The 27,251-nt window shown below is 39.5% G+C and overlaps 2 long non-coding RNA genes across 3 annotated transcripts; one reads left to right on the plus strand and one right to left on the minus strand.

Annotated features, from left to right (window-relative positions):
* Positions 1 to 3,484: 3,484 nt before the first annotated feature.
* Positions 3,485 to 9,926, plus strand: LOC127360997 (uncharacterized). Of its 2 annotated transcripts, XR_007884000.1 has the most exons (4): positions 3,485 to 3,671; positions 3,854 to 3,899; positions 8,829 to 9,124; positions 9,682 to 9,926. It is a non-coding gene; the product is annotated as an uncharacterized LOC127360997 (long non-coding RNA). The 2 variants fall into 2 exon arrangements; XR_007883999.1 differs by lacking the exon at positions 9,682 to 9,926 and having other exon boundaries at positions 8,829 to 9,290.
* Positions 9,927 to 13,852: 3,926 nt separating this feature from the next.
* On the minus strand, positions 13,853 to 15,547 carry LOC127360993 (uncharacterized). Its single transcript, XR_007883993.1, has 3 exons — positions 15,285 to 15,547; positions 14,133 to 15,086; positions 13,853 to 13,990 (listed from the first exon to the last, which is right to left on the minus strand). It is a non-coding gene; the product is annotated as an uncharacterized LOC127360993 (long non-coding RNA).
* Between the last annotated feature and the right edge of the window lie 11,704 nt (positions 15,548 to 27,251).

A 27,251-nucleotide genomic window follows, 5' to 3' on the forward strand; every position in this document is an offset into this window, starting at 1 on the left:
GTCAGGGACAGCCTAAGGAAAGTAAAGAGTCCAGTGTTGAGAAGACTGATGAGGCAGGTCTGACCCAGACAGATAGTACTCAGAGAGAACAAGAAGAAAGGAAGTATCCTACGAGACAGAGAAAAGCTCCAGAGTACTTAAAGGAGTACCAGTGTAAAGCTGAGTGTAATAGTGACGAAAGTGAAAATGTAGATTATTTCTACAGAGTGGCTTATGGTGTACCTAAAACATTTAGAGAGGCTATGGACTGATGCGATGAAAGAGGAGATGAACTCTTTGACAGAGAATGAGACTTTCACTCTACCCCACTGCCAACAGGCAAACAAGCAGTGGGAGGTCGCTGGGTATATGCAGTGAAAGAGAGCACAGATGGATCTGAGACTTGTAAAGCCAGATACGTTGCAAAGGGGTATGGTCAAGTGGAAGGGATTGACTATAAAGAGACTTTTTCACCGACAGCCAACATGACCTCTGTCCAAGCATTGATGCAGGTGGCTGTACAAGAGGATCTTACCCTACACCAAATGGATGTAAAGACTGCTTACCTCCATGCTCCTATGGACTGTGAGGTATATATGGAGCAACCGGAAGGTTTTGAGATCAAGTCAAAAACAGGAGAACACTTAGTGTGTAAACTCAACAAGTCATTGTATGGTTTAAAACAGTCCGGGCGCAACTGGAACATGTTACTGCATGATCACCTTACAGAGAATGGTTTTGTACAAAATGATGCTGATCATTGTGTCTACAGCAGAGAATCTGACAAAGAAAAAGTGATTCTGTTAGTATGGGTAGATGACTTAATCATAGCGGCGAGTAACAACACCTTACTCAGTGAGGCAAAAGAAATGTTGAAGAGAAGGTTTAAGATGAAAGATATGGGTGCACTTAAACATTTCCTGGGCATCGACTTTAGACAGAGTGAGGGAGAGGTCAAAATGACTCAAAAGAGACACATAGAGAAGATGTTAGCGAAATTTGGAATGTCCGCATGCAAACCAAGATCCACCCCATGTGAGCAAAGGTTAAACTTTGACAGTGAGGGTGAAGTTATTGACTCAACAGGATATAGAGAGATAGTAGGTAGCTTAATATACATTATGACATGTACCAGACCTGACCTGAGCTGGGTTGTTAGTAAACTATCACAACACCTAGCAGAACCAAAGCAGCAGCATTGGGCTACAGCAAAACACCTACTGAGGTACTTAAAGGGTACTATAGATCAAGAACTACACTTCCATAAATGTGAGGGAAGCCTACAGCTTGAGGGATATAGTGACGCTGATTGGGCAGCTGACACAAATGACAGGAGGAGCACAACTGGATACTGTTTCAGCTTAACTGAGAATGGTCCAGTTATATTGTGGAAGAGTAGGAAACAGCCAACGGTGGCACTATCAACCTGCGAAGCTGAGTATATGGCTCTAGCAGCCACTACTCAAGAGAGTATGTACCTTGTACAACTACTTAAAGGAATAGATAGTAGTAACCACACACACACACACACACACACACACACACACACACCAGGGGGCGATAGCTTTATCTGAGAACCCAGTATGCAGACAGAGAAGCAAACACGTGGATATAAAGTATCACTTTGTACGGTCTGCACACGCAGAAGGGAAAATATCTATAGAATACTGTCCTACTGCAGTGTGTGTGTGTCTGTCTGTCTATCTGTGTGTGTGTGAGTGTGTGTGTCTGTATGTGTGTTTGTGTGTGTATGTGTGTCTGTGTGTCTGTGTGAGTGAGTGTGTCTGTGTGTGTGTGTCTATGTGTGTTTGTGTGTGTATGTGTGTCTGTGTGTCTGTGTGAGTGAGTGTGTCTGTCTGTGTGTGTGTGTGTGTGTGTGTGTGTGTGTGTGTGTGTGTGTGTGTGTGTGTGTGTGTGTGTGTGTCTGTCTGTCTGTGTGTGTGTGAGTGTGTGTGTGTGTGTGTGTTTGTGTCTGTGTGTGAGTGTGTGTGTGTATGTGTGTGTGTCTGTATGTGTGTTTGTGTCTGTGTCTGTCTGTCTGTGTGTGTGTGAGTGTGTGTCGTGTGTGTGTGTGTGTGTGTGTGTGTGTGTCTGTATGTGTGTTTGTGTGTGTGTGTGTGTGTGTGTGTGTGTGTGTGTGTGTGTGTCTGTGTGTCTGTGTGAGTGAGGTGTGTGTGTGTGTGTGTGTGTGTGTGTGTGTGTGTGAGTGAGTGTCTGTGTGTGTGTGTGTGTGTGTGTGTGTGTGTGTGTGTGTGTGTGTGTGTGTGTGTGTGTGTCTGTGTGTCCGTGTGAGTGAGTGTGTCTGTGTGTGTGTGTGTGTGTGTGTCTGTCTGTCTGTGTGTGTGTGTGTGTGTGTGTGTGTGTGTGTGTGTGTGTGTGTCTGTATGTGTGTTTGTGTGTGTGTGTGTGTGTGTGTGTGTGTGTGTGTGTGTTTGTGTGTGTGTGTGTGTGTGTGTGTGTGTGTGTGTGTGTGTGTGTGTGTGTGTGTGTGTGTGTGTGTGTGTGTGTGTGTGTGTGTGTGTGTGTGTGTGTGTGTGTGTGTGTGTGTGTGTGTGTGTGTGTGTGTGTGTGTGTGTGTGTGTGTGTGTGTGTGTGTGTGTGTGTGTGTGTGTGTGTGTGTGTGTGATAGACATGTATTGTAGAGTGCTTTGAGTGGTTGATAATTATATGTGTGGTGTGGAATGGCGCCGGCGACAACGGCAGCCTGTCATGGCAGCTCCTTTCATTGTTGTAGTTTTAATGTGTTTTCAGTGTGTTTTTGCTATTTTGAACAATTTTCTTACTTTCTTACTACTTTGTTCACGTCGCCTAAATACTTTTTTGGCGTTTTTGAGCACTTTTTATTTTTTGTTTACGCTGGTCTCCATGGCGACGAGGAGTCGCATTGTTTTCACCCGCGACCAGATGATCGCCCTGAGGCCCCCTAGCATCCTGACTGGAGAGAGACCCTCCATACCGGAGGAGCTGAGGAGGAGACGGTGAGGCTGCAGAGCGGGGGTTAAACGGAGGATGAAGAGGAGGAGGTTTGAACCCTACACCCCTGCAATCATCGAGCAGATACCGGACGGTTCGAGCCGACAGGGACACCACCGCGACCGGCATGAAGAAAGGAGGGGGGACTGTCCGTGCTCATAAACAACAGGTGGTGTAACGCCGGGCACGTCTGTGTGAAAGAGCGTCTGCAGGCCGGACATCGAGCTCGTCGCCGTCGGACTTCGTCCGTGTTGTCTGCCACGGGAACTTTCCAGTGTTGTCGCCATCACTGTCTATATTCCTCACAGTGGTCTTCATCATCACCATCACTGTCTATATTTTTCTTTTTCCTCACAGTGGTCTTCATCATCACCATCACTGTCTATATTCCTCACAGTGGTCTTCATCATCACCATCACTGTCTATATTCCTCACAGTGGTCTTCATCATCACCATCACTGTTTACATTTATGATGTCCTATTTATTCTCCTGTACAGCACTTAGGTCAACTTTGGTTGTTTAACAAATAAAGTTGGATTGGATTGGATTGGATAATACTAGAAAAGCATTATATATGCAAGAACAATCCATTTACCATATTCTTCACTGTGTCAGAACCTATAGGTGTGCATCACCTGTGTGATCATGAGAAGGCTGAAGAACCAGGAGTGACAAGATATCACCGGCTGCTGGGGTGCAGCATTAAACCCAGAGACAGGTCGGCAAGCAGAGGCAAAACATACAGAGAATGAAACCAAGTTCACATCAGTCATAATAAGATATTATGTAAGAATGAATGTATGTGTGAGGCTGTTGGGTAATATTTTGCATGTCTATGTCTCCAACAGTAAACTGGCTAATATTGTTTGTTTGTCTGTGTGTTTTCCCCTCATGATCCAGACATTTTGGAAATGAAAAGTCTCCTGCCACAAGATCTTCAGAGCCAGTGAGTATTCATGTTATCCTGATAAAGACTGTGAATGGATAATGTGCATACTAGAGGCCATATTACTGCCAGTTTGTCAGCACAAAGACAAACAATATTGTACTCATCTATGCTGTGTATGAATCCAGTGGTGCCGAATGGTTAACAATGGTTAAACAACTTCTTTCAAATATGAAAATGTACATAGTGGTTCAAACATGAATCCCATTCCACACATTAACATGAATCCCTGTTTTCTATGACTTTCCCATCATGCTGGCCAGTAGTCTTTGTAACACAGTAATGTAAGTTGGCTAGTCATTCCCCAAAGTTATCCAGGAAATAGCTCTGCAGTCCAATGGCCACTTTAACATCCTTTCTGAGTAAAAGCCTTTAACTATAATGTCTCATCAATTTAAATGAAGTTTGTTTAAAAGAGTAGTTCACTTTAAATTAAAAATCAGTCATTACCTAACCCTCATGCTGAAAGAAGGTCAGGTTATTTTTTTCAATTCACAAAACACTCCTGGAGTTTCACATGAAAACAGCTTGCTGCATCCTCCCAAACAGCTGTAGTCAACAGCGGCTTTGTTTCAAACGTTAAAAAACAACTTTACAAAAACATAAAAAGGCCTTCATACTGCTTGTCTATCCTAATCCAAGTTTTCCAAAGTCCAGACATGCCAAGTTGACCTGAAAAGTCGTCATTTACACCATGTGTTGAGCAGAAATCTTCACTGTAGCTTCTTAGCTGGGAGCTGCGTTGACGTACACACTGTTTGATCTGTGGGTGTGGGTTTGCTTGACCACAGTGCAGAGCTCAGAACCTGAGGATTCTTCACTTGTTTTTTGCATTTAAAACGTAGTCACTATTTTCTGCAGTTGTTTGGGAAAATGCTACAACACTGATTTCCTGTGAAACTCCAGCAGTGTTCATTTAAAATGAACTATAAATAAAATCCTACTTTTTACAGTAAAGACCCTTCAGTCTTTACTCTGGACCCCTGCCCAATGTGACCAGTGATGACATGTATAGCCGCATGTCGTCATTCCACCGCTGGCTGTCGAGGTGGTGTCCAGCAAACGATGTGGGCTTCATTGATAACTGGAAGCCTTTTTGGGGAAAACCTGGTCTGATTAGGAGAGACGGCATCCATCCCACTTTGGATGGAGCGGCTCTCTTATCTAGAAATATGGCGAAGTTTATCTCTAAAACCTGACAGTCCAGAGTTAGGACCAGGAAGCAGAGCTGCTGTCTTACACACTTCTCTGCGCTTTCTTTAGAACAGTCACCCACCCAAAACCCCATAGAGACTGTGTCTGTCCCCCGACCACCTAAATTATTTAAAGAAATAAAAACAAGAGGAGTTCAACATAAAAACCTAATAAAAATTAAAACTAACTCCTCAGTAGCACAAAATAAGAGAATGAAATGTGGGCTGTTAAATATCAGGTCTCTGTCCTCTAAAGCTGTTTTAGTGAATGAATTAATATCAGATTATGATATTGATTTACTTTGTCTTACTGAGACCTGGTTGTCCCACGAGGAGTATGTTAGCCTAAATGAATCCACCCCCCCAGTCATATTAATACTCACATTCCTCGAGGCACAGGCCGAGGAGGTGGAGTAGCAGCCATATATGATTGGAGCGTTTTAATGGACCCTAAACCTAAACTAAATTATAATTCATTTGGTAGCCTTGTTCTTAGTCTTTCTCACCCAAACTGGAAAACATTGCAGCCAGTTCTATTTGTTATAGTGTACCGTGCTCCTGGACCGTACTCTGATTTTATATCTGAATTCTCAAGAGTTTTTATCAAGTTTAGTCCTTAAATCAGATAAAGTAATTATTGTAGGTGATTTTAATATTCATGTGGATGTTGACAATGACAGCCTTAGTAACGCATTTATATCATTAATAGACTCAATTGGCTTCTGTCAGAGTGTAAATAAACCAACTCATTGTTTTAATCACACTCTTGACCTTGTTCTATCATATGGCATTGATATTGAACATTTAATAGTCTTCCCACATAATCCTTTCCTATCTGACCATTATTTAATAACTTTTGAATTCATACTATTAGATTATAAGCCATTAGGCAAAACTTCCTACAGCAGATGTCTATCTGACAGTGCTGTAGCTAAATTTAAGGAGGAGATTCCTTCAGTGTTTAATTCAATGCCATGTCTGAATTTAACAGAGTCCTATAACAACTTTAGTCCCTCTGAAATTGATAATCTTGTCGATAGTGCTACAGGCTCACTACGATCAACATTAGACTCTATCGCTCCTATAAAAAGGAAATTATTAAAACATAGGAGACTAGCACCTTGGTATAACCACCAAACCCGCCAGTTAAAACAAATAGCTAGGAAATCTGAAAGGAAATGGCGCTCTTCCAAATTATCAGAATATCGCTCAAATTGGCAAGATAATCTTAAAACTTATAGAAAGGCCCTCCGTAATGCCAGAGGAGCCTATTACTCAGCACTAATAGAAGAAAATAAGAACAACCCTAGGTTCCTCTTCAGCACTGTAGCCAGGCTGACAGAGAGTCACAGCTCTATTGAGCCACATATCCCCATAAACTTAAGTAGCAATGACTTCATGAGCTTCTTCCATAATAAAATTATTACTATTAGAGAGAAAATTAATCACCAACTGCCAACAACAGTTATCAGTGGCTCTCCAAGTTCAGGGACTTCTGTCAATGTAAACTTAGATATATATTTAGACTGTTTTTCTGCTATCGATCTTCATCAGTTAACTTCAATCATTTCTTCATCGAAGCCATCAACCTGTCTATTAGACCCGATCCCAACTAGGCTGCTTAAAGAAGTTGTTCCCTTAATTGGCACTTCTTTACTGGATATGATTAATCTTTCTTTATTATCAGGATATGTACCAGAGTCCTTTAAAGTAGCTGTAATTAAACCCCTTCTTAAAAAGCCCACTCTTGACCCAGGGGTTTTAGCCAACTATAGACCGATTTCTAACCTCCCCTTCCTCTCTAAGATTCTGGAGAAAGTAGTCGCCAAAGAGTTGTGTGACTTTCTACGTAACAATAGTTTATTTGAGGATTTTCAGTCAGGATTTAGAGTTCATCACAGCACAGAGACAGCTCTGGTTAAAGTTAATAATGACCTTCTGACTGCTTCTGACAATGGACTTGTCTCTGTACTTGTATTATTAGATCTTAGTGCTGCATTTGACACCATTGACCATGATATTCTTTTAGAGAGACTTGAGCATCAAATTGGCATTAAAGGAACCGCACTAAGCTGGTTTAAGTCATATTTATCAGATCGCTCGCAGTTTGTACATGTTAACGATGAATCTTCAATAAATACTACAGTTAGTCATGGAGTTCCACAAGGTTCTGTACTTGGACCAATACTATTTACTTTATATATGCTCCCTTGAGGCAACATTATTAGGAATCACTCCATTAACTTTCACTGTTATGCCGATGATACGCAGTTATATCTATCAATCAAACCCAATGAAATTAATCAATTGTCTAAATTACAAACATGTCTTACGGACATAAAATCCTGGATGACCTGCAATTTTCTGATGTTAAACTCAGAAAAAAACGAAATTCTTGTTCTTGGCCCCAAAAACCTTAGAGACTCACTGTCTAAAGATATAGTTACTCTAGATGGCATTAACTTGGCCTCTAGCACCACTGTCAGGAATCTTGGAGTTATCTTTGATCAGGATTTGTCATTTAACTCCCACATAAAGCAGACCTCTAGGACTGCCTTCTTTCATTTACGTAATATTAGAAAAATTAGACACATCCTATCACAGACAGATGCAGAAAAACTAATCCATGCATTTGTTACTTCAAGGCTGGATTACTGCAACTCTTTATTATCAGGTTGCCCCAATAAGTCCATTAAAACGCTCCAATTAATTCAGAACGCTGCAGCACGAGTACTGACAGGAACTAGAAAAAGAGATCACATCTCTCCTGTACTAGCTTCTCTGCATTGGCTCCCTGTAAAATGTAGAATAGAATTTAAAATCCTCCTCCTCACCTATAAAGCTCTTCATGGTCAGGCCCCTTCATATCTTAAAGAGCTCATAGTACCCTATTACCCCACTAGAACACTACGTTCTCTGAATGCTGGGCTACTTGTGGTTCCTATAGTCTCTAAAAGTAGAACAGGAGCCAGAGCCTTCAGTTACCAAGCTCCTCTCCTGTGGAACCAGCTTCCAGTTGTGGTTCGGGACGCAGACACCCTCACCACATTCAAGAGTAGGCTTAAGACGTTCCTCTTTGATAAAGCTTATAGTTAGGGCTGGATCAGGTGAGTCCTGAACCTTCCCTTAGATATGCTGCTATAGGCCTAGACTATCGGGGGATTTCCCATGGTGCACTGAGCTCCTCCCTTCCTCTCTCTTTATGCACTCATTCATGTTCCATTAATACATGTTACTAACTTCACTTCTTCCCCGGAGTTCTTGTGCTTTCTCGTCTCGCAGGTTCTTATGGATCCTGGTGGAGCCTCCTGCCATGGTCCTGCTTGACTGCCATTGCCAATACTGTTGTTGCTGTGCACCTGTCTGTCTGTCTATCTCTCGCTCTCTTTCTCTCTGCCTCTCTCTCTCTCTCTCTCTCTCTCTCTCTCTCTCTCTCTCTCTCTCTCTCTCTCACCCCAACTGGTCGAGACAGACGACCACCCACCTAGAGCCGGAGGATCTATCCTAGGTTTCTGCCTTTTAACAGGCAGTTGTTCCTTGCCCTTGTCGCCAAGTGCTTGCTCATGGTGGTACTGTTGGGTCTCTGTAATTAATGTTAAAGAGTTCGGTCTAGACCTGCTCTATTTGAAAAGTGTCCTGAGATAACTTCTGTTATGAATTGGCGCTATACAAATAAAATTGAATTGAATTGAATTGAAATTCAGTAATAGTTTCTCTCTGTGTGTGTCCCCTCCAGGAGCATCAAAGATCCAGACGATTTCTGCCAATTTGGAGGAGGATTCAGATTTTTCTGCTTTTTCTGCTGTGTTGCACCTCTGTTACAGATTCATTGACCCTTTGTGGTATATTTTCATTTTACTTAATAATACACTGTATAGTTAGGATTCTTAATTAAAAGACTGTAATGCTTCTCCACAGATGTTATCAGAACTACCTTATACAGAGCCCCCAAGGGTTAGGAGAATGAAGAAGAAGACCACAACTCCCTCAGCTCAACAACACAATTTGTTGCTTCCTCCATCCATTTCAAAGGTGAAATCTTGACCTCATTTTGATAGAAATGCTAACAGACACACATGTTACACACATTTAGTTTTTCAGTTCCTCCTGGGGGGCTCTAAAGAACTGTTGTGAATAATTGGTTGATATTGTAAATTGACATCTGAATACAAAAAATAAAAGGATTTTAGAATCAATAGTGGTGATTACTTTATTTATAAGTTAATTTCCCACAACATTTTAATCGAAACAGTGAAAACCTTTAGCTGTATCTATTATGTATTGCTTTAGTATGTTTTCAGTTGAGGATATTTCACAGTAATTTTGAAGATCATATTTTGGTGTCTGATCGCAATAATTTAGCAAAAATCTGTAAAATAATCATATTTTCCTGCAGAACTTTTAGCGTTGTCCCTTTATTGGAGGTGATTGATCATAATTATTTGGGAAAAATCTGTAAAATAACGGTATTTTTCTGTAAACATTTTAATGTAATTTCCTGTAAATGTAATGTTTTTACACATTATTTGAATTAGGGTATTTTACTTTAATTTTACTTTATTTATTTTTTACGGGTTTTTTTCTTACAGTGTGGTGGATGACTTGTGGTCGATGACTTTGACTCCTTCCCAGTCAATGCTGGGACTGATTTTGGTCTGGATTTCTCAGACAGCTGATGTTGTCTGTTTCTGTTGTTCATTCAGTCTCTTGTTCAGGGTTCTTGCTGTTTCACAATGTAGTGTTCCCCATAGTTATTTAATGTGTTATCAGAAACCACTCCAGTCTTTCTCTTTGGATGAAGCCTGAACCATTACACTTGGTTGAAAGCTCCTTAAAGCTACTAACTCCATCATTGAGGCCTCCAGGTACAAATTCAGGTCTCTTTCATTTCACAGCAGTGTGATGTGCAAACTCATTGTAGAGAAACTATAAAAGGTGGAATCAATGATAGACAATTTTAATAGAATAATAATCATGTAAACTTATGGAATACATCATTGTCAGCAAAACAATGGAAATCTATATTGTGTTTAAAATGCATTTACCAAAATAGAAATGAACAGGACCCAGGATCAAACCCTGTGGTACACCACAATAACAGAAACTTCTTTAGTAAATATAAAGACAGGAGCCATCAAAACCTGAGTCTGGGTTGTCTACCAGTTTATGGAGATACTTGATTCAAACTGTATGATTTATCAGTAGTGGAGTTAAATATAACAGTAAATATAATTACACACTTACTAACTTAATATAAAACTGAATTGAAATTGAAATGATCACACTGACAGGCCTCATTCACAGCCCTGTCTTATATGATTTCCAGTTAACAGTCCATCATTTACTGCAGTTCAACCAAAACTGAATAAAAATGTTAAAGACCAGAAACTGTAAAGGTGGACTTCTGCCCAGAAAAATGCAGACTGTACCCAGTCCAGCTGGTAACAGATCAGCTCAGTATGCTCAGTATATGACTGAATATTTGAGCTATAAAATACTGGACCCAGTCTGACCTGGTAAATGTTGGGAAACAAATAGAAATGTTATAAGAATAAAACAATGTATGATAAATGCACTTTAGATACATAATCACAGGTCACAAATCTATTTATTTAGCTAAAAGATTCAATGTTAGACACGTTGTTGTTCAGATGTCACATATTACTCATTTTAATTTTCAGTGTTGATTTATTTGTTTCCATGGTGTCTTGTGTTTGAAGCATCATCCAGTTGGTTTGTCATTGATGTGGATTTGCTGCTCATGTGAATCCTCCCACAGTGTTTCATTAGCAGCTGTAACCACAGTGACTCTGATAAAACAGGAATTAGCAGAATCCATCTGATATGAAGCTGTGGTTTGAATACCACTTCCCTCCTCTTTGAAGAGTAGTCAGATATCTGTGTTCAGGTTTTTGTACAGCCTCTTCTACACTTTGTATCACTGTGTTTCTAGAGCACAGTAGTAGAGAGCTGTGTCTGCCAGGGTTAGTTTTCTGATGGTCAGTTCAGTTGATGAATCTGTTGTTTGAGATTCATATCGTTTATCTGGAATATATTCACCTGATCGTGCTCCTTTATAGAGTATAAACTGAGGAGCCTGAAGGTCAGAATGTCTGTACCAGTGAAGCAAAATATTGCTGACAGTTGTCTGATATCGACATTTGAGTGTGACAGATTCTCCTTCTCTTCCACTGACTTTATCTCCTACAGGAGAGATTGTGTCTCCAGCTATTAGTCCTGGAAAAAGTGGAGAAAATGAAGCCATTAGACTAACATTGTTCATGAGGCTGAGAGGAGAAGACAGTGGAAAATATCAAGTGTACAGTGTTACTCTGTGGACAGAAACAGCTCAACTGTTGAGAGATTTCTGCTCTGAACTCCAGTTTCCATCAATCTTTAGAAAAGAATAAAAACATGTTGTGCTTTCTATCTTACCAAAGAAAAGAGCAGCAAGAATAATCCACAGCCAATGTTCCATCTCTACAACAAGGTTTAAATCAACAGGAGAAACTAGCTGATGTTCAACATTCAGTGTGACAATTGTTCTCTTCACAGCAGCAGTTATTATTGACAGAATGGTTGAACACAGTGCAGAAGTAGTGCACCGCCTACTTGATAATGTCGCCCTCTAGTGGAGCTAAAAAGTTGAGTCCAACAGTGTGGAAAAAAGGCTTCCAGCAGCTTGTCAGTGTGTCAGCTTGTGTTTTTGTACAGAGACTGTGGGTTTGCTGTCACTGTGGGCCTCACAGCACAGTAGTACAGAGCAGAGTCTGTCACTGCAGCAGAGGAGATCTGCAGATCCATTTGGGTTTTATCCTCACTCACTGTAACTGACAGTCTAGAGACTGGATTAGACATTAATGTTCCCGTTCCCAAGTGAGAGATGAGGAACTCTGGTGGTTTTCCTGGATATTGTCGATACCAGAAGAAATAATCATCGTAACTGGCAGCTTTGTAGTATGTGTAGGACAGAGTAACAGTGCTGTCTTCTAAACTGGACTCTTGTTTCTTCAGTGGAGTGAGTTCTTCACAGCTGACACCTAAAGGAAGAAATAACTCTGTTATACAAAGTTGTACAATTCTTTCCATCACTGTATTCAGAAAATATTGGAGTGAAACTTTAAAAAAGTTAAACCTTTGAGAATGACCAGAAATATCAGAGAAAACAGACAATGATGCAGTGACAGCATGTTGAATAAAGGTAATGTTTCTGGTTTGTGTATTGAACTCTGAATATGAATATGGAAGTTCCTCTCTCTTCTATAGTTCAGTAACAGCTTAGCTCCTCCCTGAATCTCTCCCTCTCCTCTTAGATCTGTATTTTTTTCCTTCTGGTTAACAGACTGGTAGCAGCATTCTCTACCAGCTGGAGGTGGGACGTTTTCTGTTAATGATCCTTATATTACTTGAGTTACATGAGTGATTTAAAGGATGGATCACCTTTTTCAGGGTTTGTAAATATAACATTTTGTTTTAAAGTGGATGAAATCTTTATCACAGTACAACTTAAGTACGTCAATTAAAAGGAAGCTCAGTGTCAAATATTACATTAGTATGTGTAACATCAATGGAGAGTGCAATCAGATTTGATTTTAGAGGTTTTTCAGAATTTTCAGGGCGAATCAACAAATCTCACTCAATTAATAGGTCTGGAACACCAACAGTTAATGAACCAGCTGCCACGAGTACTGGCGTTTAATTTAAAAAATAATCATGTAATGTATAAAAATGAAACTGATGTTGTCTATAGAAATATTTTGATCTAAAGCAGAGATGTCCCAATCAAAGGTTTTAAACCCTGAGTTTCTCTCTCCAGTCTTTGTTGCTTCAGTGCAGCTTTTACCTGAGTTACCTGAATGAACTGTCTGTATTCTGCTGACTGTTTCTGTAGTTTCTTTACTCTCTACATCTTTTGCCAGTTATAAATTAATTATTATTCTTATTGGCTTTTTGTTCACAGGACTTTAGTTGCACTTGCAGTGGCGTGTTGAGTGTGGTTGAGTCTCTCCTGCTCTCTCCTGCGAGCAGAGGGAGGCCCACAGTGAAACTCCACATTGGGCGGTTGCTCCTGCTCTCTCTCACTCAGAGCAGGATGGAGGAAAGAAACAGTGAGAGTTGACAAAGGCTGAACTGTGCATGAAAGCTTCCTCAGCTGTGTGATAGCTGAACAAAAGATCTGATCACATCAATAAAGCTCAATATAGCAGATACCAGTCAGTTAACAAGTATTTGATCAGCACCGATACTGATCATTGGATCAGATTGGGAAGTCCCTAATCTAAAGGCAGCATATAAATAGAAAATGAGAGGACCTAGGACTGAGCCAGTGGGAAATTGTACATAAAACTAAAAAGATGAAGCAGATTAACATTCATTTTTGAAAAGTCATCGGAAAATTGTACTTTATTGTATTTGAAAGGTTTAATCTTTATCCTTCATGTTTGTACCTAGCATGGATTTGACCTATTACACTGGGTATTGCAAACTATGTGATTCTACACTGTATCATCAGATACTATTGAAGTTTAACAGTGTGTGACTCCCTCTAGTGGATGTTGTGGAGTATTCTGTTGTCTTTGCTCTAAAGGTTTTTGTACAGAGTTTTGGTGTTTCCTGTCACTGTGGGCTTCACAGCACAGTAGTACACAGCAGAGTCTGTCACTGCAGCAGAGGAGATCTCCAGATGAAACTCCTTTGAATTTTTGTCATGTGTTAAAGACAACCTTGCTATTTTCTCTGAATATTCCATGATGAGAAGCTGTGGAGGTGAACTGAACTTCTTTTGATACCAGAAGAGGTTGTCAACAGAGTCTGAATATTTACAGGAGAGAGTCACAGTGTCTCCTTCCAAAGCCAGCATTACATCTTTAAATGGTTTCACTAAATCCTCAGAGGATCCTGAAAAGAACAAAGATATATTTCACTGTCACATCTGTATTTCTCTAAAGTGAGTTTAGTTAAAGAAGAACATTCATGAATTTGCAAAGAACATGAAATGTTTTTGAATCATGTCTAACATATCTTGTTGAAGTTGATTTACCAGTATGAAAGATGAAGATCATCATCCAAACTAAAGAGAGCTGCATTATTTCCACTTGTACTGAATGAACAACAGAGAGAACACAGCAGCTCTTCACTTCCAAAATGAATTGTGTAGCTCCTCCTCTTGCTGTGGTCTGTTTGCATTCAGGCTGATGGAAGCTTTAGAAATGACAGTGATGCTGAAATCATCATCATCCAAGAAGGTCAGACTGAAGGAGGAATCTGCAGAAAACTCAACTGAATCAGTCTGTAGAGAAACAACTTCCTGAAACATCCAAACTGCACACTGTACAGACATTCTAACTGTTGTGAGTGTGAAACATGTTTAAAGAAATCTTGGAACAGAAAACATGATTAAGGCTGCAACTAACAAAACTTTAATCGTTGAAAAGTCTTTTAGTCTGTAAAATGGTCTTGTGTTTGAAGCATCATCCAGTTGGTTTGTCATTGATGTGGATTTGCTGCTCATGTGAATCCTCCCACAGTGTTTCATTAGCAGCTGTAACCACAGTGACTCTGATAAAACAGGAATTAGCAGAATCCATCTGATATGAAGCTGTGGTTTGAATACCACTTCCCTCCTCTTTGAAGAGTAGTCAGATATCTGTGTTCAGGTTTTTGTACAGCCTCTTCTACACTTTGTATCACTGTGTTTCTAGAGCACAGTAGTAGAGAGCTGTGTCTGCCAGGGTTAGTTTTCTGATGGTCAGTTCAGTTGATGAATCTGTTGTTTCAGATTCATATCGATTATCTGGAATATATTCATCATCTGTGTTATCTTTTGCTCCTTTATAGAGTATAAACTGAGGAGCCTGAAGGTCAGAATGTCTGTACCAGTAAAGCCTAATATAGCTTTCAGCTGTCTCATATTGACATTTGAGTGTGACAGATTCTCCTTCTCTTCCACTGACTTTATCTCCTACAGGAGAGATTGTGTCTCCAGCTATTAGTCCTGGAAAAGGTGGAGAAAATGAAGCCATTAGACTAACATTGTTCATGAGGCTGAGAGGAGAAGACAGTGGAAAATATCAAGTGTACAGTGTTACTCTGTGGACAGAAACAGCTCAACTGTTGAGAGATTTCTGCTCTGAACTCCAGTTTCCATCAATCTTTAGAAAAGAATAAAAACATGTTGTGCTTTCTATCTTACCAAAGAAAAGAGCAGCAAGAATAATCCACAGCCAATGTTCCATCTCTACAACAAGGTTTAAATCAACAGGAGAAACTAGCTGATGTTCAACATTCAGTGTGACAATTGTTCTCTTCACAGCAGCAGTTATTATTGACAGAATGGTTGAACACAGTGCAGAAGTAGTGCACCGCCTACTTGATAATGTCGCCCTCTAGTGGAGCTAAAAAGTTGAGTCCAACAGTGTGGAAAAAAGGCTTCCAGCAGCTTGTCAGTGTGTCAGCTTGTGTTTTTGTACAGAGACTGTGGGTTTGCTGTCACTGTGTGCCTCACAGCACAGTAGTACAGAGCAGAGTCTGTCACTGCAGCAGAGGAGATCTGCAGATCCATTTGGGTTTTATCCTCACTCACTGTAACTGACAGTCTAGAGGTTGTTTCATTTTGTGTTCCCAAGTGAAAGATGAGGAACTCTGGTGGTTTTCCTGGATATTGTCGATACCAGAAGAAATAATCATTGCCATCAGCTTGTTTGTAGTATTTGTAGGACAGAGTAACAGTGCTGTCTTCTAAACTGGACTCTTGTTTCTTGACTGCAGTGAGTTCTTCACAGCTGACACCTAAAGGAAGAGATAACTCTGTAACTTTATGATCTAAAGGTTTTTATCAATGAAGCTCTTTTAATGTTAATGATCTCACCTACCTCTTATTGTGAGCAGAAACAAAGTCACAAACAGACTGAAGTTCACTGACAGCATCTTAAAGATAAAGACAATCTGTCTGTTTTTTGGATGAAACACCACTGTGAAAGTTTCTGTCTTTTCTGTACTTGAGTCTCAGTTTTGCTCCTCCCTTAATCCCTCCCTCCTTCCTCTCACAACTCTGACAAATAGTGTGTTTGTCACTGCTGTGCTGCTGTTATTCACTAAATGCCATCATTTCCATCAGGTAACAAGTAGCTGATAAGGTCACACTGATTGACACTTTACAGCACGTGAAGGTCCTGACTGAGTTACATTTTTCCGACGATATACTACTGTTCATTTACACATGACAACCATATTCATTACTTATTAAATACTTTACACAAACAATATTATCCACATTATTACATTAATGTCACATTTGAGGAAAAATTACATCATGGGTACTTAAAAAATAGATCACCTACAAAATTTATTTTTTATAGGAAGATGTTTTGCTTCTATCACATTCAAAGAAAAGGAAAAGGAAACATTATTTCATCAATGTACAACTTTAGTCAGCTGATGATGAAAGGGAAGCTCAGTGTAAAATATTATACCCAGACTAATACTGTACTGTTGTTTTAATTTCAAGAGAAAGCTAAGCAAGGTTGTATTTTATACGGTTCTCAGGATTTTAGTGAAAACAAACACATGTCAGTTCTAGACTAGACTAGTTGTATAAAGGTCTGAAACAGCAGCACTTAGACATAATAGTAATAATAATAATAATAATAATAATAAAGCTGCTACCATAATTACTGGATTATAATGAGATATATAACCACACATTTTCAGCAAAACAATCAAAATTTAAGATGGGTTTAAAATATGTTTGAGTGTGCATAACAGCTGAATACAATTAATAATTTGGAAAAGATCTGGAACATTTTGTAGACCTAATGTCAAACTCGCTCAGAAAGTTTGAGACATTTTTCTTAAAGTTTTCCATGGTCGGGATACAAACCTTTGACCAAGCACCGAGTGCATCATCTTGAGTCATGAACTCAAACCACTAAATTACTGATCAACCTGCAAGACCTGAGAGAAGAAGCAAGATAATAAAAATGAGAGAGGTCCTAATTGTTAAACATGGCCTCTGTCCTGTATCTGCCCTGTCCTCTGTAACTTAGTATTATTGTCAAAATGTACTCGATCAAATCTTTATAACCTGTCTCTGAAAGACGATTAGTGTCGAATTATTGGACTCGCTCAAACTAAAATAAATAAAATTAAGTTATTAATGTCATGATTGTTTTTTCAGTATTATATGAATCAGAAAAAGAGTACAGACCTATGACCTGTATCTACAACACTTACATATGTAACAATAATTGTTGATACAATTTTATGAAATGTTACACACATGTTAAAGTGACTTTATGTATAACATTTCACTTATTTTGTGCTGTATCATTACTGCTTCATACAGAAGTGTGCTTTATTATATCTGAAAGGTATAATCCTTTTTATTTTGGTGTTACCTTGGTTATCTGGATGAAATTTAATTTACAATGCAGTGTCAGTAGTTTAATTTCTAAAGCTTTACATCTCAGTCCTGTCAGACCCTATTATCACATAGCACTGTAGTTTAACAGTGTGTGACTCCCTCTAGTGTGTGTTGTAGTGGGTGTTGAGTATTCTGTTGTCTTTGCTCCAAAGGTTTTTGTACAGAGTTTTGGTGTTTCCTGTCACTGTGGGCCGCAGAGCACAGTAGTACACAGCAGAGTCAGACAGCTGAAGCTTCTGGATCTTCAGAGGAACTGACTTATTCTTGATTGTAGCATTAAATCGGTCTTTCTTAAACTGAGCAGCATTTTCTGATGAATCTGAGAAACATTTCAGCATGAACTTTGGGGAATCAATTCCATCCTGTTTGTACCAGAACAAATAGGGGAAGCTGTCACTGGTCTCAAATGTACATCCAAGTGTAACTGTCTCTCCCTCAGTAGCAATGACATCTCCTGGTGGCTGGGTCACTCTGTCTTCTCCTTTACACTCTGGGGAAGAAGAGAACATGCAGAGGAAGAGATGAATCAATAAAGATGATTGATTAAAGGAGAACAATCAGTAGGTTTAAAGAGTTACCTAGCCAGAGAGTCAGAATCAGGATGTTTCTCAGCCAGTGTTTCATGTCTGCAGTGAGAGGGGGAGGAGAGAGAGGAAGAACATTGATACTCTGATGGATCTGGGCCTTCACATCATTGGTCCTTCCTCTTTATCATCTGTTGAGGAACTCTCTACATTTACATCTTCATTTATATTCAGCAGTGAAATATCTCAGAAACTGCTGAATGGATTGTTATGAGCTTTTATCCAGATATTCATGGTTCACAGAGGATGATGGATTCCCTCTCAACTGAAGACACAGTTGAAGTTAATATGAGACTTCCACAGTGAGATCCAGTGGGTTTCTTCTAAAGTTTAAGACTTTTTAACATGAAATTGCCTCTGCACAAAAAGATTTGGATCGTATCTTTTTTGTGTAACTCAGACTGCTGAATCATCATATTACCTTGAACTGAACTTTGGAATATATTTCTGTACAGAATGAGGACTATGGAGTTTGTCCCCCATCACTAGGATGGAATTCACATCAGGAAAATATATTCTAAAGACCAGTATGAACAGGAGGAATGATTACAGAAAGAATCATGTTTTAATGTACATATGAACATGTGAATGTTGTTTTAAGACAGGCTGTTTACTGAATAACTATTTATTTTATCACTGGATCTTATTATCAGTGTCCACTTGATGGGGCTGTTGTTCAGTAAAAGCAGAAGCTGGAGTGTGTAAATCTTCAGTGAGGAGCTGTCAGGTTTTTGTACAGAGTTTTGGTGTTTCCTGTCACTGTGGGCCTCACAGCACAGTAGTACACAGCAGAGTCTGTCACTGCAGCAGAGGAGATGTTCATATCTATTTGGTTTTGCTCCACTTTAATCTTCAGTCCAGGGATTTGTTCATTTACTACATTTCCTGAAGCAGAGTGAGAGATGAGGAACTCTGGTGGTTTTCCTGGATATTGTCGATACCAGAAGAAATAATCATTAGTTTTCAGTTTAGAGTATGTGTAGGACAGAGTAACAGTGCTGTCTTCTAAACTGGACTCTTCATCCTTTACTGGAGTGAGTTCTTCACAGCTGACACCTAAAGGAAGAGATAACTCTGTCATTTCGTGTTGCAAAAGACTCTTTGTAATTCAATTTCATCATCACCATGCAGAAACAACATACCTGTTATGATGTACAGTAGAGTAATAGTAGAGAAAGTTGTGTGCAGTGACAGCATGTTGAATAAAGGTAATGTTTCTGGTTTGTGTATTGAACTCTGCTGAATATGGAAGTTCCTCTCTCTTCTATAGTTCAGTAACAGCTTAGCTCCTCCCTGAATCTCTCCCTCTCCTCTTAGATCTGTATTTTCTTCCTCCTGGTTAACAGACTGGTAGCAGCATTTTCTACCAGCTGGAGGTGGGAAGGCTTTTGTTTATTCTTTTATTACTGGAGTTACATGAGTGATTTAAAGGATGGACCACCTTTTTCAGGGTTTGTAAATATAAGAATTTGTTCTTGAGTGGAGGAAATCATCATCACAGTACAATTTAAGTCTGTCCATGAAAAGGAAGCTCAGTGTCAAATATTACATTAGTATGTGTAACATTAATTGGGGACATTTTTCCGAATTTTCAGGGCGAATCAACAAATCTCACTCAATTAATAGGTCTGGAACAATGTATAAAAATGAAACTGATGTTGTCTATAGAAATATTTTGATCTAAAGCAGAGATGTCCCAATCAAAGGTTTTAAACCCTGAGTTTCTCTCTCCAGTCTTTGTTGCTTCAGTGCAGCTTTTACCTGAGTTACCTGAATGAACTGTCTGTATTCTGCTGACTGTTTCTGTAGTTTCTTTACTCTCTACATCTTTTGCCAGTTATAAATTAATTATTATTGTCATTGGCTTTTTGTTCACAGTTGCACTTGCAGTGGCGTGTTGAGTGTGGTTGAGTCTCTCCTGCTCTCTCCTGCGAGCAGAGGGAGGCCCACAGTGAAACTCCACATTGGGCGGTTGCTCCTGCTCTCTCTCACTCAGAGCAGGATGGAGGAAAGAAACAGTGAGAGTTGACAAAGGCTGAACTGTGCATGAAAGTTTCCTCAGCTGTGTGATAGCTGACGTAGAACAAAATATCTGATCACATCAATAAAGCTCGATATAGCAGATACCAGTCAGTTAACAAGTATTTGATCAGCACCGATACTGATCATTGGATCAGATTGGGAAGTCCCTAATCTAAAGGCAGCATATAAATAGAAAATGAGAGGACCTAGGACTGAGCCAGTGGGAAATTGTACATAAAAAAAAAAAAAATGAAGTAGATGAACATTCATTTTTGAAAAGTCATCAGAAAATTGTACTTTATTGTATTTGAAAGGTTTAATCTTTATCCTTCATGTTTGTACCTAGCATGGATTTGAACTATTACACTGGGTATTGCAAACTATGTGATTCTACACTGTATCATCAGATACTATTGAAGTTTAACAGTGTATGACTCCCTCTAGTGGATGTTGTGGAGTATTCTGTTGTCTTTGGTTTTTGTACAGAGTTTTGGTGTTTCCTGTCACTGTGGGCTGCAGAGCACAGTAGTACACAGCAGAGTCTGTCACTGCAGCAGAGGAGATCTGCAGATCAACTCGATTTCTCTCCTTATCCAGTTTAGGAGTCAGTCGAGGGTTTGGAGGTTGTGCTTTCAGCACTGAAGGCTCTGCTGTGTCAGTGATCAGGAGAAGGAACTGAGGAGCTGATCCAGGATCCTGTCGATACCACTGGAGATTATTGGCTTTAACTGAATAGCTACAGGACAGAGTGACACTATGGCCCTCTGATGAAAACACTTCAGCTCTGCTGGCAGTAATATCATCTTCCAAGGTGTTACCTAGTGAGGGAAACAACATGTTATATTGAGAGTTCTGTTCCAAAGTGAGACATCCATACACATTGACAAACACATACATACCTATGAGAGTAGAAAAGAACAAAATAACAGTGAGTTTATCCATGTTTACAGAGGGAAAATGCTGTAATTGAAGGTTCAGTATGAATACGTTTTGTGAGCTGTGTTTGGTGTGATGATCACAGCTGGAATCAAACAGTTCTACCATGAAGCACCTCTGCAGTCAGTAGGAGGAGACTCATATGCAGCTATGGGGGGGCTGCATTGTTTATAGCTGGTGCTAATGAATTTTGATACAATAAATAATAACAAATATTACTACTACAGAAAAACAAGATTCAGTCATCCTGGGATAATAATTGAAATGCACATTATTCAATTTTTAGTGTCATACAAAAGCACATTAATACTGTGAATTAAGGATTAAGAAATCAAATGCATTTAAAAAGTTTAGAACAACACAAACACACATTCACAATCCAAATCAGTCAGCACAGAAAATATCTGGATTTACAAAATACTGTAGCTGTGAGGAAAAGGGGATCAACACATAATATGATAGAATACAGATTACATGTGTGATAAATATCAGTTTACAGGTTCATTTGATCTCAACATGTTGAGGCTTCACACAAAGAAGCAGTTAGTTTTTTTTATTTGACGCTACAATTGACATACACACATTCTTACACAGCTATGTACGGGGCATCGTAGTCTAGTGGTTAAGGAGCTGGACCAATGATCAGAAGATTGGTTCGAATCCCACCCAAGATGCCGATGAGGTGCCCTTGAGCAAGGCACCGGGAATACCACCCATGGCTCCCCAGCAGCCTTAGCAGCTGTGGCGGCTGATAAACGTGATATCCTTGTATCCTGTGCAATGACAAATAAAGGCTTCTACTTCTTCTTCTTCTTCTGTAGTGTATTATTGTGCAGATAACAATAATCAAGTAAATGATATGAACCTAGAACTGAACCTTGTGGTACACCACTAGATATCACAGTCTGAGAGAACAACAGAGAAAACAAAAGCAGTAAAAACTTGAATCTGTGATGCTAACCAGTTTATGGAGATACTTGATTCACTGCACTCCTGTAAAGCCTTTATATCCTGACCTGCAATGAGTCCATTTGACTGTACCCCCCCAGGCTCTTACATTATTCCTGTCAGAATGACGCCTAGATTAAAAACCCATTACTCTATGCACTCTGTCTCTTCTACTGTTAAGTCTCTGGTTTCGGTTTACTGTGGTATTTCTACTCCATCTAAGCCCTTCATCCCAGTTGCCTGTGCTCTTCTGAATGCACAGTCTATGTCTAATAAATCCTTCATTCTCAATGATCTAATTACATCCCATAACCTTTATTTTCTGTTTCTTACTAAAACCTGGCTGAAGCCAAGGGAGTGTTCCCTGCTAGTGGAAATCTTTTAACCTTGTGCAGCACGTCTCAGGCCCTACACATAACCGTGGGCACACTTAGTTTTTACTCTGGATCTGTCTCTTGGTCCCTGAATATGCATGATTTTGTCTCTGACCACAAATGTATTACGTTTGATACTCATTTTATAACTGCTTCACCATCCCAGAAACGTATAATCCACTCTCGCCTCTTTAATAATCAGTCAGCAGCCACATTTTGTAGCCATTTTTCTAGTTTGGCCAATTCTCCTCTTTACTTCTCCAATCCAATCAATTTAGCTGGTTTAATAATTTAATAATAAATTAATAATAATTTTAGCCCTTGATTTTTCTGCTCCACATACATCCAGGGCTGTCCCAGTTATTAATAAAACTCCCTGGATCAACAACAATATAAGACAACAAAGAAGTCCACCGCCTCTACATGAGGGAACTACTGTTTAACTTGAACCAACTATTAAAGAGGTGCGAGCTGCCTACTTTTCTGACCTGATTGTTAGCAATAAACATAACCCAAGGTTTTTGTTTACTACTATCAACCAGCTTGTAACTCCATCTACTCCTGCTCCTCCTGTCTTTTTTCATTGGCAAGATCGATGGTATAAGGCAGGGGTCATCAACTAGATTTGTCCAAGGGCCAGAATTTTTCTCTGCAGACACTGTAAGGGCCAGATGCTTGTAAAATAAAATAAAATTAGTATTGTATCCTGAGTAATATGTTATTATTTGATAAACTGATTTCCATTCCAAATTTATTATTATTTTATAAATATATATATTTATAATATATAATATTATGTAATATATATATATATATATATATATATATATATATATATTTATATATATCTTTTTATTTTTTATTTTTTTATTAGGCCACTAGGGGGCGATAGAAATATTTTAGGCTTCATATTTGTGAGGCTGTCAAGCTGTCAATCAATGTCAAATGCAGGTCGTAGTTTGTGGAGAACACTTGAAGAAGGAAGGTCTTCTGAATATATTTGAATGAAAAATGACACTCTCAAAGAGTCTTAAGCAGAAAATTGATTCAGAGAACCGTAGTTTTAATGAGGAATGGACTGATAAGTACCTATTCATAGAGCCAACCTTTAAAAATGCTGTACCTGTGTGCCTCATTTGTAACGAAACTGTCGCTGTCGCCAAAGAGTACAATCTGAGGCGTCACCACAGCACAAAGCACTCAAGCTTCAAGGAGTCTCAGTACTCCCATGCCAGTGGAATTATTAACCGAACTTCAACTGAACAAGAGAGGGCAACAAGTGCTTCTCTACAGGCTGCCTGGGTACTCTCCAGGCATAACAAGCCATTTACCGATGCTGAGGTTTTTAAGGAGTGCATGGTGGCTGTTCTGGAGGAACTTGCCACTGACAAATCTACGGACAGGATAATTGCGTCTGTTAAGCAGATACCTCTGTCTGCTAAAACTGCTGTTCTGCTCTGTTTTGGCAGAGGATATCCAGCGACTTGTAATTGATGAGATCAAAGAAGCCAGATACCTATCGCTGGCTATTGATGAGTCCACCGACAATACTGACATTTCCCAAATGTGCGTTTTCGTCAGATATTTTGATGGCAAAGATTTCAAAGAAGAGCTGCTGGCCTTGATTCCACTGGAGGGCCTGACCTCTGGCGTTATTATCTTTGGAAAGCTGGAGGAACTATTTCAAAAGCATGGACTGTCATTTGAAGAAGTCAACCTGGTTGTCACAGATGGTGCTCCTGCCATGATTGGTAGGAACAGGGGACTAGTGAGCAGAATTAAGACTGTCGCTCCCAGCGTTAACGCACTTCACTGTCTCATTCACCAAAGCGTGCTGTGCGCAAAATTAAGAGGTGATCTTAAAGAGGTTATGGACAAAACAAAGAAAATAATTAACTTCATCAGGGGGAATTCAAGCACACAGCACCGTTTGTTCCGAAAATTTGTGCAGGAATCTGAAGCCTCTCATGATGACCTCTTACTCCACAATGACGTGCGCTGGCTCAGTAAGGGCAAAGCACTGGAGCGTTTCGTTGAACTCAGGGATCAAGTTGTGGATTTTTAATGCAAAGTCAATCTAAAGCGGCAGCTGACCACCAGCGCATCATGTAAGACACAGAATACATGTGCAATGTTGCATTTTTAACAGACATATTTTCCCATTTGAACGCGCTAATTCTACAACTACATGGTGAATATGGTGGAAAAACTTGATGCCTTTGGAAACAAACTTGGTCTATTCCACGAAGATTTGTTGTCGGGGAGGCTGCTACACTTTAGCACACTTAAGACAGTGGGTCACAGCAAGGTCACAGAGAACATGAAGACATTTATCACACAGCTGAGGGAAAATTTCTCTGCCAGATTTGATGACTTTGCCATTTCCAGGGATGTCATTGGAATCGTTCGTGACCCGTTCACTATCAGCCCAGGTGGAGAATTCTCTGCTAACGTGAAGAAGGTGATGCCACTGGATGAGGCGGCTATTCAAAGTGAACTGATTGACATCCAGGCCGCTGGTGACATGAAGGCTGCTCTCTGTGGTGCTCAAAGCTTGAGCGCCTTTTGGGTGGCTTGTCCCCAAGAGTATGACACACTGAAGACATTGGCCATGTATGTGCTCACCATGTTCGGATCAACATACACCTGTGAAGCTGCGTTCTCAAAAATGAACTCTATAAAAACGCATGAGCGGAACCGACTGTCAAACCAGTCTTTAGAGGACTGCTTGCGCATAAGCCTGACAGCTGTCAAGCCCGATGTCAAAAGATTGTGTTGAAGGGGAAATGTAACTTCTCCCATTAAGCAAACGTGAGTATTTTAGTCTTGTGATTTTCTTGGTTTTATTTATTTGTATTTATTTGTTGGATCACAGTCACTTTTATTTGTCATTATAACTATTTGCTGATGTGCAAGGCTTGCAATTCCCATGTTCTTCTCTGTTATGTTGATGTTTGTTTTTGAGACACCACAATTGAGCGCAAATCCCAGGCGAGGAAAATTTTGACATTTGTGAAAAAAATAACACGTGAAACAATAAAATATGTTAAATGAGTTTATCGTCATTTTTGATTGAAGGCAGGCTATGGCACAAGCTAATTTTCAGAAGGTGTTTCTTTCATTTGATTTAAAAATAAATAAATATAGAAGCATACTTTTTCCTCTTCACTAGGCCATTCCTGAATTCAGAATTATTCTGGGGGCCGGATGAAGATCTCTGGCGGGCCGGATTTGGTCGCGGGCCACCAGTTGACGTTGTATGGTATTAGGTCTCATTTTCCCCTCACTGGTCTTTCCCCTGCAACGTTCAGTCGTCTTATTTTACTGTCTGCACTCTAAACCCAGATTTTGATTCAACTCAAAGAGATTGAGTTCATATTACTTAAATGTGTCTAATTTATTGACATTACTTGTTAATTCTGATTAAGCTGAACTTTTTCATGTCCTTTCTTATTGTAATTGTGTTTTTAAGTCCAATCAGTAGTTTCTACTCAAACAAACTGAGTTTCTATTACTTAAACATGTGTCATTTCTTTACATTAATTATGAATTCTGAGTAAACTGTACTTTTTAATGGCCTATCTTATTGTAATTATGTGTTTGAGCTCCAACAACTCAATATCATCAAGTTTTGCCTGTTACTAATAGCAACGCATTGAATTCACCCATGCAACCGCCAAAAATCTAGTTTATACCAGTTTTGACAGAGTGGCATTGATGACTCTGAACTTTTGAGACGGAACAGAACAAAGACAAAGAATTTTCGACAACTGACGTTGTAGCAAGCAAGTTGTTCGACCCACGTTTGAAGCCTTCGGTGAATGAACCGAGTTCAGCCACAAAACGGTAAGTTGGAACCTGGCACTGGTTGCATGCTAAGTTACCTCAGCTAGCAGTAACAGTTATATCACGACAGTGAGTAAAGTTACACCCCCCCCACACAGTTTTACAAATATTGTATTAACATTATCTTTTCATGGGGACAACACAATAGTTCAGTCAGGACCACTTTTGTCAAAATATCTTATATCCCAAGCAGAATTTTACATTTGGCGGTATGGCTCTGTTCTGGGACCTCCTTGTCCTTCCGCGTGCCTACGTGGAAAACCTTAAGGCAGGGAGAGCACACCTCCCTGCCCTTCCATGTGCATACATGGAAAAGTTTAAGACAAGGAGAGCGGCAGCAGAGACCCCCCAGGGTACAGAACAGAGCAAGCATCAATGGCAATCAGAAAATGACATTGATTAATTAGAAACAACATAAAAAGGAGGAGCTGGGGTGGAGGTCGGTGCAAAAAGGCTTGTGGAAATTTGTGTGAAATTTTAACTTGTAGTAAATGACTGTAAGCAACACAATACATTACTGTCTCTCATTCAAACTTTATTATGTTGGAAGATAAATGACATCACAATATATAATATAAATGATAGAATATTCAGTATACAGTATTTTTAATGGGGTTCAAACATAATTGCAGCTTTTACAAATATCTGAAGGTGAACTTTGGTAATAATACTTAGTTAAAATATCAGACTATGAAATATGGATACAGTACTGTTAACAGTTGGTTACTTAGCAGTTTTTCAACCACATAAACAATTGACTTTATTAGATGAGTGATTCCTTCAGTTATGTTGACATGTTGTACAGGATAAAGTATTCCAGGTTTCTGTTTCCATGGTCTCAGTAAACTAATGTGTATAAAGAATATAACAGATGGGAGGTTACAGTAATCATCATACTATTACTCTGATTACTTTGGTACATTTACTGGCTGTTTCTTCCCTAGAAACAACAGCTTGACTAATGTTGTTAATATTATGTAATATATAATATGTTTAACTTCACTGGGCTGTGTAGACTGTAGGTCACT

This window comes from Dicentrarchus labrax, unplaced genomic scaffold (assembly GCF_905237075.1).
Source record: "Dicentrarchus labrax unplaced genomic scaffold, dlabrax2021, whole genome shotgun sequence".
Lineage (NCBI taxonomy): Eukaryota > Metazoa > Chordata > Actinopteri > Moronidae > Dicentrarchus > Dicentrarchus labrax.